Raw genomic sequence first — 12,213 nt, 5'->3', positions numbered from 1 at the left:
AAAGCTTCCTGAAACTGCTTCTGTGTGGCAACATGAAATTGTTTTTCTAACCATGGTCCCTCAACCTCAACTTCGGAGTAAATGCTCTTATTTCCCTTCTGAAGCTAGAGCTGTTTTGTTTGTTGGGTTGGGTTGGGTTGGGTTGGTTCTTCGGGAGATTTGTTTTATTAGTTTTACAGCAGTGACTTGACTGTAGGTGAGGAAATGAAGAACAGAGGCAAAATGAGGGCCACAGAAGGCAAGATGAGTCACGGTACAGTCTTTCCCTCCTCTGACCTAAGAGAGCAACATGAGGCAACTGTTTGCAACCTGGAGTGATGGACATGCAATGCAAACACATAAATAAATTTAAGTTTTATGAAAAATAGCACTACAGGGGGAAGTGAAAAGAACTTCATAAGGATGAAGATCTGGAAACTAACAAAACTGAGAAAGCATTCAGAAGAAGTAGATCGATTTAAATGTAAGGAATAAATATAATGATCAGAGTAGACCCTGGACAGAAATCTCGAGAGCAGCATTAAGAAAAATTCTACACTAGAGAGAGACATCTTCATGCAAAAGAAGACAGGGACAGATGGACAAGGAGACAAAATTATAAGAAATATAGAAAATAAGAAGCAAAATGATAGAGACAATCCTAATCATATCAATGATAATATTGAATATACTTAGGTTTAACAAGTGAAGCAAAAGACAGAAATTGTCAGACTGGTCTAAAAGCTAAAACTAAAGCAACTTCCCCAAACAAGAGTAATAGCAATGACCCTGGTCTACAGAGTGAGTTCTAGGACAGCCAGGGCTACACAGGGAAACCCTGTCTCAACCCCTTCCCCCCACCCCACAACCCCCCAAGAAAGAAAAGAAAGATTCAGAAATAATAGTTTGAAACGTGTGCAACTAATATTCAGTCATGGATAGCAGAAGTCAGGAACAAATATTAGAATAACACAAATAGGACTGGGCTAGGGAAGTTGCTTAGCAAGCACAAGGATATAACTTGAGTCTTCAGAGCCCATGTCATGGGCTTATAATCCCAGCATGCCTATGGTGAGGCAGAAGGCAAGATAGGAGAGCCCCTGGAAGCTCACAGGCCAGGTAACCTAGCATAGGTAACAGAAATCCAACAGTGATCTAAATTCCAGATGTGTACGTGCCCACACACACATACACACACACATACACACACACACACACATGAAAAATAAAATAATAGAGCTAACTGACATTTCTAGAACTCTCCACCCAATAAGAGTAGAATCTATTTTCTTAAGGGTATATACAAATCCATTTTGGAGAACTGAGTATGTCAGGACACACACACATACACACACACACACACACACACACACAAACACACACGCGTGCGCGCACTCTTGCACACAAACCTACTAATTAAGCTTAGAAAAACTGATATGGCACTAAATATATTTTCTCATCAGAACACAATGAAAGGTGAGGTTGGAGCTCAGTGGGGGAGTGACTGACTTGCATGTGTGAGGTCCTGAGTCAATTTATAGTACTGGCAGAAAAAAAAAAGAAACTATAAGTCAACAACAAAAATATATTTGAAAATTTATAAATATATAAACAGCATAAGAAGTCACAAGGGAAATTAGACAATGGTTTGAAATCAAGTCCCATTAAAATCAGAATAAGACAAGGCCGTTCAATGTCCCAACTCTTTTTCAATATAGTGCTGGAAACGCTACCCTGAGCAATAAGGCAGGGGGAAGACATTCAAGAATTACAAATAGGAGAAGTCAAACTAACCCTCCCAGTAGAGGGCATGATATTGTACATCAGAGATTCACACAGAGGACAACTGATCAGCCATAAGAGCATCATGACTGCATAGATGACTCTTGACAACACTGTGCATGTGATATGTAAAAGAAGTGGACCAAGGGAGGTCACACCATGTATGATCCATCTACGGGGTTGGAAAGAAGGGATGGGCTCACTGGGAGATGGCTGAAGGCTTTGGGTTACTTCTTAGAGTATTGAACATGTCCCCTCCATGGGCTGTGGTAATGGCAGTACAACTACATGAGTCCCCACACCAAGGAACTGTGGCAGAACTGTGTAACATAGAAATCCTGCCCTAATAATGGCGTTAGGCACTGCGGAGACAGCTCAGTTAGCAAAGAGCTTGCCTTGCAAGCGCGAGGACCCAAGTTCGATCCCAAGAAAACATGTTTAAAAAGAAATCTGGGGTGGTGACACATACCTGTCAAGTAGCACTGAGAAAATGGAGACAGGTGAGTGAATCACAGCAATTCACTGGTTAGCCAGGCTAGCCTACTTGGTGATGAAAGAGCCTGTCTAAAAATAAGGTGAACAGCAGAGGAAGAACACCCAAGGCTGTCCTTCAGCATCCCCACACATATGCATGCACACATGCGCACACGTTCCCCACATATGCATAGTTCATACCCCAGTACCCACATGGCTTACAACCATCCAGCATGCATGTGGGTACATATGTACAAGCAGCAAAACCAAAAAATCTCAGTGAGAGAGAAGGAAGTATAGATAGTCACATATTCTGGCTGCGGGGCTCGAGGGCGGGGGTATGGATGTTTCCAAACAATTCAGTAGAGACATCTAGTGTCTTTGCATGGTCTGTGAGGGAAAAGGGTGTGTCTCAGAGCCCTGGCAGCTGACCCAAGTTTTGTTGCAAGGCAGTTGTCATGATAGGAGGTAACTTTCACACAGATGGGCTGGAAAGCCTTTGAAGCTATCTGGATGCATGCACGGGGACTGTGGAACTTTAGGTTCACGTTGGCTGGACACACTTCCAACTTGGGCATTGTTAGTATAGGATTCTTGGAGCCCATGAGATTTAATCCCCAGCTGCAATGTGAGCTAAGCTCAGATGTTAATCAGGGCAGCACAGCTGAGGGGCCAGCTCATCTTTCCCTCAAGACATGTAGCCACAGGGATCCTGAGCCCTTCCCAAACTCAGCATGCGACTAAGAATAGCCAGAGTACTGTATGTGTGCTCCAAGGAAGTCATGAGTATTTATAGCTATCCCAGAATACAGAGATCTACAGACTTGCAGTACCAGGTCTCTATGATCCGATAGGCTGGCCTTGTACCCACAATCCTCTTGCCTCATCTACCTGAGCACTTCCTGGGGTTACAGATGCACTCGACCACACATGGAAGTTGTAACATTGGTTGCTAACGACAAAAAACACAAACCAAGCTTGGGCAGTAGTCATGGTGATGGGAGCCGACTCTTAGCATCACCAGGGTGTCTTTTCCCCTGTGGCCTCTTCCACTTCACTATACCTGTTACACGCAGCGTAGCACATGGTCACGGACACTTCTGAGGTACCTTATCTGTCTTTGGGACCTGATGACCTGGCTTCCGGTTCTGACTGGCTAATCCTGGGCCAGGGGCTTACTTCTAAGCCTATTACAAAAACCAGAGAGGCTGATCAGACTACCAGGTAAAAGAGGGCAAGAAGGCAAGGGAGTGAAAAGGAGAAAAGCTTCAACTCCTCCTCTGTTGGAAATACTTCTGTACAGGAATGAGACAGTACTGAACAGAGACGTGAGAATGCCCGATGCCGCGGCGCATGCTCCCTGGTGCTTGCTAGCCACTCGGCTGTAGAAACTGCTCAGGATTATAAACTCCTGGCCTCGCAGAACCAGGAAAGTGCTTATTATTCATCATTTGCCCAACATTCTTTTTGTCACAATAATCCTGGCCAGTGGGAGACACACTCTTGCTTTCTCAGTCTTCGGCTGCTCTTCATCCCCAGGCATGGAACACGATCCAGAGAAACTATTCAGAAAAGTCGATTCCTTGTCGTCTTAGCAATGGCTCTCAGCTGATTCAGAGCACCTCCAGGTAAGGGTTTAAAGTCCCTCTGTGGGACAAGTGGGCCGTGACAGCAGACAGAAGAACTGGTAAGCCTAACTCCCTGGAAATCTCAGGATTGAGAATGGAAGCCATGAGGTCAGCTCTCTGCCAAACTACCAGATCTGGAACACCTAACCATAACACCCCACTGAGAGGACCAGGCAATCAGTCACAGTATAAAAACCTGGAGTTCTCCATGCTAATGAGGTGTCTAGATAGGCCCTGAGTGTTAGCCAATGAGCTTCCCTTCCTGGGCATGCTTTCCCACAGAAAGTATTTAATCCCTGGTTTACTCTAAGTAAACTATGCATTCACATCCGCCATCAAATAAAGCAGTTTGGACAAGCAAGGACCATCTCTGTTTCCAAGGACCACCTAGGGGTGGGCCTTCGTAGTAGAGAGCCAGGCCTAAATCTTCCAGAGGAGGCTTTCTCTCTTTCCCCAAAACAAACAGGATTCTGCCCTTGTCCTGGGCTCAGCCATCTCCTTCCTGCCTGGTGCATAGGGAAAGCATGGACCAGAGGACCCAGTTCCTGAGGCCCGCAGAGGCTTCTGGGTACTCAGGAGGCTGGGAACCACAACATCTGTCTCAGCCCCCTGCTGTTTCTCCTCCAGGAAAATACAGGCTGGGATCCCTGTTAAAGAGTGGCTTGCTGGTGGCAGTCAGGCACCCCAGTGGCAAGGCAGACACACACAGCCCGACATTCCTCCACTCTAGATCCTCCACAGCTGTGGTGCCCAGACCTCAAAAACACACACACAAAAACCTAGGGACCCTTGACTAGATGCACTGAATCAGTGTGTCTGGGCTGGTTGTAGGCATTTGGTGTGTGTGTGTGTGTGTGTGATGTTTTAAGGTTGATGTGCATATGTGTGCAGGTGCGTGAGCACATGTTTTTGTATGAGTGGAGGCTTGAAGACAGCACTGGGTGTTAGTTATTCTTTAGGCATTGTTCCCTGTAGTTTTTGTTTGTTTTTGAATTGGGCTAGGCAACTGGCCACTGAGCCAGAGGATCTGTCTGCCTTTGCCCTGTCAGCACCAGGATTATAAGCGATTGCCATCACACCTGCACTTTTGTTTTTTGAGACAGGGTTTCTCTGTGTAGCACTGGCTGTTCTGGAAATAGCACTGAGAACTGGAATGGCTTCGAATTCAGAGAGATCCTCCTGCCTTCGCCTCCTGGGATTAAAGGCACGTACTACCATCACCCGACGCTCACCTACCTGTACTTTTAAACTATGGAGTCTAGGAGTATGGAACTCAAGTCCTTGTCCTTACAAAACAAGTACTTTACTAACTTAGCTACCGTTAGTACCGTCTCTATATTTAATTTTTTTAGAACTTTGTGTGTGGGGCGGGGGAGATGGAGAGGATTACACATGTGACATGGTCTACATATGGAGATCACAGGACAAACGTGGGAATCAGTTTTCTCTGTACATGATGTGAGTCCTGGAGATCCAACTCAGGTCAGTAGGCTTCGTGGCAAGCACTTAAGTCACTGACACTAGTCTCCTCCCTGGTTTAGCATTTGTATTTTCAGTGAGGTATTTATTGAAGGTGGATGATTAGGTTTGGGACTTTGCAGCATGTTTACATACACCAGGTGACTCCTGTCGCTGCTGAACTGGAAAACCGTGGAGTGGGCTTTCTCACATCATCCCACCAGTTGCCTTGAGTGATGACAGGCACGGAGCTCTTTTAAGGTGGTTCTGTTGGTTTTGATGGTAACTGAGCCTTTTCTGGTAGCCAGATGGCACACACACGTACAACAAGGCATGGCGATTTCAGGATCTGGCAGAGGCCCAGAGGTCAGGACACTTGAGAAGACTGTGTTGAAATGGACCTGCCTGTTCAGTTCCAATCAGGCCACATCAGAATGACTCAGATGGAATGTCAGAGTCTTCTAAAATTAATCACAGCCACATAGAAAGCCAGCATCCAGCACACACAGGGTCTGGGCCCTTGGGGAGGGGGAGTGGCATGTACTGGCTCCATCTATCAGCCCTCAGACATCTGTCAGAGTTTAGACCCATTAGCCAGCACTTTCCCTTCTTCTTTTTTTTTTTTTTTCCTCTGTGACATTCTCTCTGTCTAACTGCAAGCAAAGGCTATTTTTATAAGACCAGAGTTTCATCTCTGAAAAGAAGGATGCAGGAGGTAGATATTTTAGTACGGTGTCTTGAGCTTATTAATAAAACCCAAGGCCAAACTTTATCCAGAATATTTAAGGTTTTCTCCCCCAACCAGATAAATTTTTAAGCCTTCAGTTGGCATGCTATAATCTGTATAACCATAAAGCTTGGGTGTAAAGTAACGGAATAGGGAGGAGGGAAAGAATCTTGCAAGAAAGGGAAAATGGAATATATAGTTATAGAGAGACAGAGAAGGGATCAGACAGAAGGATTCAGTGGAGATGGGGAGGGAAAGAGAATAAGGGAGAGGACATGGGGACAGCTAACATTAAGGGCCATCTGAGGGCCATCTGGAAGCTTATTACAGTAGAAGCTTCTTAAAATATGTACATAGTTGAAAGAAACCTAAATGGAATCGCCAAGAAATTGTGGAGACAAAGTCCCAACAAGGCATCTCTTGCCACCAAATGATATTTCTAGTAACAGGGATGGGTCACTTCTAATTGAGTTGTTGGCTAAAGGGGTCCCAAGGAACCCCCCCCCCAACAACTCAGGTGATTGTTAATAAGGGTTGCTATCCACAAATTGAAGGTAAAGCCCTATCGCTGAAAACAACAGTCACATATTTCACCGAACACAAAGAAGTTGTGCCGGTGCTGACCTACAACATTCACCACTAATCACTAGTGTCCACTCTGTGGAATACCAGAGGAGGTAATCACCAACCCAGCTATAGCCCCATCTGCAATGGTGGCTTGCCTACAAGATATGCTGGTGTAATAGTGGCACAAAAGCTGTAGGGGTGACCAACCACTCTTTGATTGGATTTAAGCCCCATTCCATGTCATGGAACCTATACCCGACACTGCTCAGACTAGATAGGTCATTGACACAGGGGAAAACAAAATACTACTGTGATGCTAAAGAATGTAGCAATACAGTGACGCCTAACAGCATTCTGCTGTATTCACAGATCAATGTCTTTCTCAGCCATCATCAGAGAAACAGCCTCCTGCAGGAGACAGAAACTTCTACAGAGACCCACAACTGGGCAATGCGCTGAGAATGAGAGACCTTAGATCACTCAGTCATAAATGGGATGTCTTCACCAACCCCCTTTCGTCAGGGCCTGGGAAACACTGCAGAAAAGACTGTAAGAGCCAGTGGGGATGTAAGACACCAAAGAAACCATGCCTTCCAGACCTAACAGCACATATAAACTCACAGAGACCATGGCAGAATGTATGGGGCCTGGACAGGTCTGAGGCAGAGGGGCTCCTAGCACTGTGAGCACGTGAGCCCCCATCCCTAACCCAGAAGCTATCTCCAGTTGTCAACAGCTCATAAAGGAAAATTTGGTTTTTTCCAATGGAATCTCACTGGGTATACAAACCACACTTAAGGGGGGCGGGGCATGCCCTACAGTAGGTAGCCAACACAAACAAACTCAATGGTATTTCTGGAGATGTTTTGTTTTATGATATACTTTATTTAGGCATTTTTCACCTTTTCTTAGGTTTTTTTTTTTTAACCTGTTTGTTTGTTTTGTTTTGTTTTATTCTGGTTTGGTTTTTATTTGCCTGTTTGTTTTCTAAAGAGAGAGGGAAAAAGATCACGGAGTTGGATGGGTGGAGAGGTGGGAAGATCTGGGAGGAGATGAAGGAGGGGAAATAATGACCAGAATATATTGTATAAAAAATTATTTTTAATAAAAAGTGGTCAGTAGTTGGGGTTGGGGGAGATCAGATAGATCCCTGAGGAGTTAGGGAGAGGTGACTATGACACAAATACATGATATGAAATTCTCAAGTAGTTAATAAGATCCTATACTGAAAAAAATATCGGGGCTGGAAAGACGGCTCCGTGGATAAAGTGCTTGCTCACGCAAACCTAAGGACTCCAGTTTGCTCCTCAGCACCGAGGTTGAAAAGCTTGGCATGGTGGTATATTCTTGTAATCCCAGCACTGGGAATGTGGAAACAGGTGGACCTGAGTCTTGCTGACCAGCCAGTAGATAAGTCACCGAGTCCAAGGACAGTGTGAGATCCTGTTTCAAAAAATAAAGTAGACAGTTCCTGAGGAATGGCAGCTGAGACTGACCTCTGGCCTCGACATGCATGTATGTGTAAGTGCACGTAGGCAGACCCCCATGCACATACACCCACACACATGTACACACAAGCATGCTCATATACCTGTTTACAGACATACAAGCCAACACACAAAGTTTAGATATATTTGTTGTAAAGGATTCAGATAACCCAGAGAGCTGTGGAAAAGAAAACAATTTCTTGGAGACTCCCATGCCGAGCAAACACTACCATGTTGATATATTTCTTCTGAATGTCAAAATGACAAACGCCCAAAGTTCTATAGACTAAAGAAAATTGAGCATAATTTGTATATATGCAGCTAAATATTAACTTCAGGAAGGCCTTTCGTTTCTTTGCAACAAGAAAGTCACAAAGGGAGGGTCTGGAGTGAGCCCTGGAATCTGGACCACTGGAAGCCATGTAACTGCCAGTCAGGGTGGTGTCCTGCCTGTAGTCACCCCAACGTTCTGAAGGTGGGAACTGGGGCTTCCATATTTAAGATGGAAAGCCATCAAACAAGATACCTGACATCATCCTGTGGCCCCCACATATACACTTGTGCTCATACACCCTCATACATGTAAGAGACATACATGTAAAAGACATACATACATACATACATGTAAAATATACCCCCCCCATACACACAAGATAGATAGTCAAAAAGTGAAAAACATCACTGTGTGGAGTCTCTGTGCCAATGTGTTACTTTTCAAATGTATTTTGTTCTCGTAATCTGATGGTTAGATTATAGGTGCTAATCTCTGGGCAGAAACTGGGATTTCTGTATAGCAAGAAATCAAACCCATCTGCCCTTTTATAGATCAAATGCCAGGACAGGAATTTATCTGAGATTAGCTTTCCAAGTTGGTGCTTTAACTATTTGTTGTACAGGGCTACCCTCCGAGCCATACTCTGCCATCTCAGGAATTCACCTGGGTCTCTCACCCACTGCACAGTCCCTAACCGTAATTAACTTACTGGTGTTCTAGAGTGAACTTTGGTGGAGCCACACCTGGATTTATCAAGGGACCATACAAGGAGCAGGGAGACAGTGTTTATGTCTCATTCAGGAAAAGAATTTTAGTAACTCTTGGCATGGTTGGCAGGGTTTGTCTGTCTGATCAGTTTGGGGAGAACAGTGGTGGTGTCCCGTTTTTGGAGAATAAGACAAATGACCAAAGAGAAATTCTCTCTTTTTTCTTCCCTCCCCCTCTCCTTCCCGCCTCCCTCTCCCTCTCTCCCTGTCCCCCCCCACCCCCATGTGTAGGGGAGGAAATGTTTGCAGAGTAAGCTTAGACACGGTGGTTTGTGTCCCTGTAGGGCTTGTGAGAGTAGAGGCAGGGGCGTGGACAAGGCAGGGAGTCGTGAGACATGTAACTAAGGTGAGGCTACCTGGGTTGGAGATTTCTGTAGGGGAAACTCCAGGGAGGCAGTCTTCTTCTAGGTGGTATGGAGTGAACATGCCTTCTTTATGGGTGGGGACTACCTGGGAGTATGGAGAGTCTCTGGGACAAGCTGGAGGTACAGAGCAGACATTATGAGCCCTGGAAGTGGTGCATCATGGGTGGAGGTGTCAGCAAGCAGCTGCAGAGGCAGCCTGGCCTCCAGTATGAGTAATAAGAGATCTATCTGAGGCTGAGGTGGCAGCCCAGAGGGAGTCTGTAAGGTGTGAAAGGAACCTCAGCAAGTCAGAGATATGAAGCCGGCAACTTCCGGACTGACCTCCAGCTTAGCAGATAAATTGGATAAAAGAGAAGAAATGGAAATGTTGGCCTGACTTTTTTTTTTTTTTTTTTTTAATGACAGGGGTAAAAAGGTAAGGGTTCCTAAATTAGATTGTAATAAAGAGCCCTTCCTGAGACCCCCAAACCTGGGATCTATAAGATCCAAAGAGGAAGACGGCAAACTAGAGGTTATAGAAGGTATGCATCAGGCCTGACCTTTGATACAGAGAAAGGGGAAAATCCACGATCCGGCATGTGGACAGGGATTGTAACTATGGTCTGGGATGAGAGACCATGGTAGTCAGAGAGTCTTCAGCACTGGAATTGCTGGAAAAGACTTAAATAAGCAGTGAAAGATTCTCACGGCCTGGCTTGTGATGTTATGGGATGCAGGGACAAGTAGGACCAGTGTGAGCTCAGCGGAAGCAGGGAGACTGAGGAATCTAGCCGTATACCCATCCTTGAGACACAAGCCACGTCGCCGGAGGCAGTGCCAGGGGACTCAGTCCCTGAAAAACTGGCTCATATGGGTCCATAGAGACACGTGACCATCATCACTAGCCAACAGAAGTAGGTATGAGGGATGCGTGTGTGACGCCCAATTCACAGGGCCTGATAGGACAGTGTTCACCACAGACTTATGGAAGAGCTGTATTCAGCAAGGACCTCGAGACTGGCATGGAGATTTAGCACCTTTGCCTCGCCGTTGGTGGAGCGGGATCTTTATGAAGTGAGAAAGGCTTTAAAGGATCTAAGTGACTTAGGCCAGCATATAAAGAGTGACCATAACGTGAGTGAGCAACTCAGAGAAAAGAGAAAACGGAGAGGCAAGCATGGGAAAGTACTTCCCAACATGTACAGGGGCCAGGCGCAGCTATGCAATTCTTGGAAACTTTATGGTTGGATACGGCCCAGATGTGATGGGGGGAGGACTGTGGGGGAAGGGGGTGGGGATAGCCTGGATCTGTAAATGTTAAGTGTAAACAAGGATATTGTGTGGGGGGGTGGGTGGGGGAAGCAGATGCTCCCAGAATTTATAAGGTTATTGGGTTACTAAGGGTGGGTTACTTCTCTAGAGACTGTTGGCTAATGAGGCCCTAGTTGTCAACATTGCTGTGTGTTGCATTCCAGATGGTGAGACCCTTTAGCTAAAGACATCACATGCTTTGCTTGCAGGACTTGGAGAAACCACGCTAGAACTAGGCAGAAGTGTCTCTTCCCTTCCATCCAGCCCCGTAGTGCCGGAAGTTGCTACTAAAGTTGCTGAGGAGGATTAACACCGAAAGTCCTAGCTCAGCTGTGGAGCCCGCTTTCTTCACAGCGGGAGCGCCAGGCAAGCTGTGCCAGCTGGTGCCAGAATGGCTCAAACGGTTACGGAGAGAACCAACTTTTTGATTGGATCGAAGGCCCACTTAACAGCGGGAATCCATATCTGGTACTGGGAACATAGATAAAATCCCAGGATGAGGAAACTCAGGCTCCAGTGAAGAAACAACTGCTTTCTTAAATGGTGTGCTGGCTGAGGCGCTGACCCACAATGGTGTCGACAATCACAGTCCCACAGTCCGTGTCCATTCGGTTACTTTCCCAATTCCATTGTTTGTCTCTTTCCTCGCTTGTGTTTTGTAGTAGGGGAAATATCCCTCACGGTGGCCATGAGCTGGCCATGAACAAGGTTTGGTACCTAGATGGAGAACAATTAAGACATGTGTCACTTCCTACAGGGCTCAGGGACTCTTGGTGAAGAGGAAGCCAGAAATAATAGAAGAGCTGAAGAAAGGAGTGGCTTCAGGATACAGGACTATCCATGAGTCAGACTATTCTCCTCTTTGGAGCTCGGCTGGGCCTGCTTGCAAAGGATCGTCAGAGCTGGACTTGTTTTGACCATTGATGTTCTCTTATGCAAGGATGGGTTGCAGACCATCCAGAATCGTCATCTGAGTACCGGCTGCTCCCGTCAGGTTGTATGCAGTCCTTCTCTGATTGCTCTTGGTGTTCTCATGGGCTAGCGTCTACAGGTGGAGAAGGACTAGGGCTTCATCTACATGGGAAGTCGTCATCCACGCTAGGTGCAGACCTTCCAGTGTGGATGCTTTAAGGCCACCATACTCTCACCTGTAACCCCTCCCCTATCGTCCAGTCAGTAAGCCAAATAAAACCACTGGTTCCCCGGGGTGAACTGCTGTGGACCCAAGCCTCAGCTAATCGTGGAGACCTTGGAGGAGCAGGAGAGATTACTTATGTCTTCCCCAGGAGAGGAATTTTAGCAACAGGGTGGAAAACTATTTTTCCCCTAGGGTACTTTGTAAGCCAAAAGAAGTAATGGATGGTTTCATTTTCAAAGTAGTTATGTATGAAAAATAAAATCCTTTCCTCCTAATA

At 45.9% G+C, this 12,213-nt stretch overlaps 1 long non-coding RNA gene across 1 annotated transcript; it reads left to right on the top strand.

Moving 5' to 3' along the window:
• Nucleotides 1–3,173: 3,173 nt before the first annotated feature.
• Nucleotides 3,174–12,213, top strand: LOC143434352 (uncharacterized). The gene is made up of 2 exons (XR_013103799.1): nucleotides 3,174–3,863; nucleotides 11,008–12,213. It is a non-coding gene; the product is annotated as an uncharacterized LOC143434352 (long non-coding RNA).

The sequence above is a fragment of the Arvicanthis niloticus genome, chromosome 14 (genome assembly GCF_011762505.2).
Source record: "Arvicanthis niloticus isolate mArvNil1 chromosome 14, mArvNil1.pat.X, whole genome shotgun sequence".
Lineage (NCBI taxonomy): Eukaryota > Metazoa > Chordata > Mammalia > Rodentia > Muridae > Arvicanthis > Arvicanthis niloticus.
Note: the sequence above shows the minus strand (reverse complement) of the source record. Positions and strands in the feature narration are given on the sequence as shown.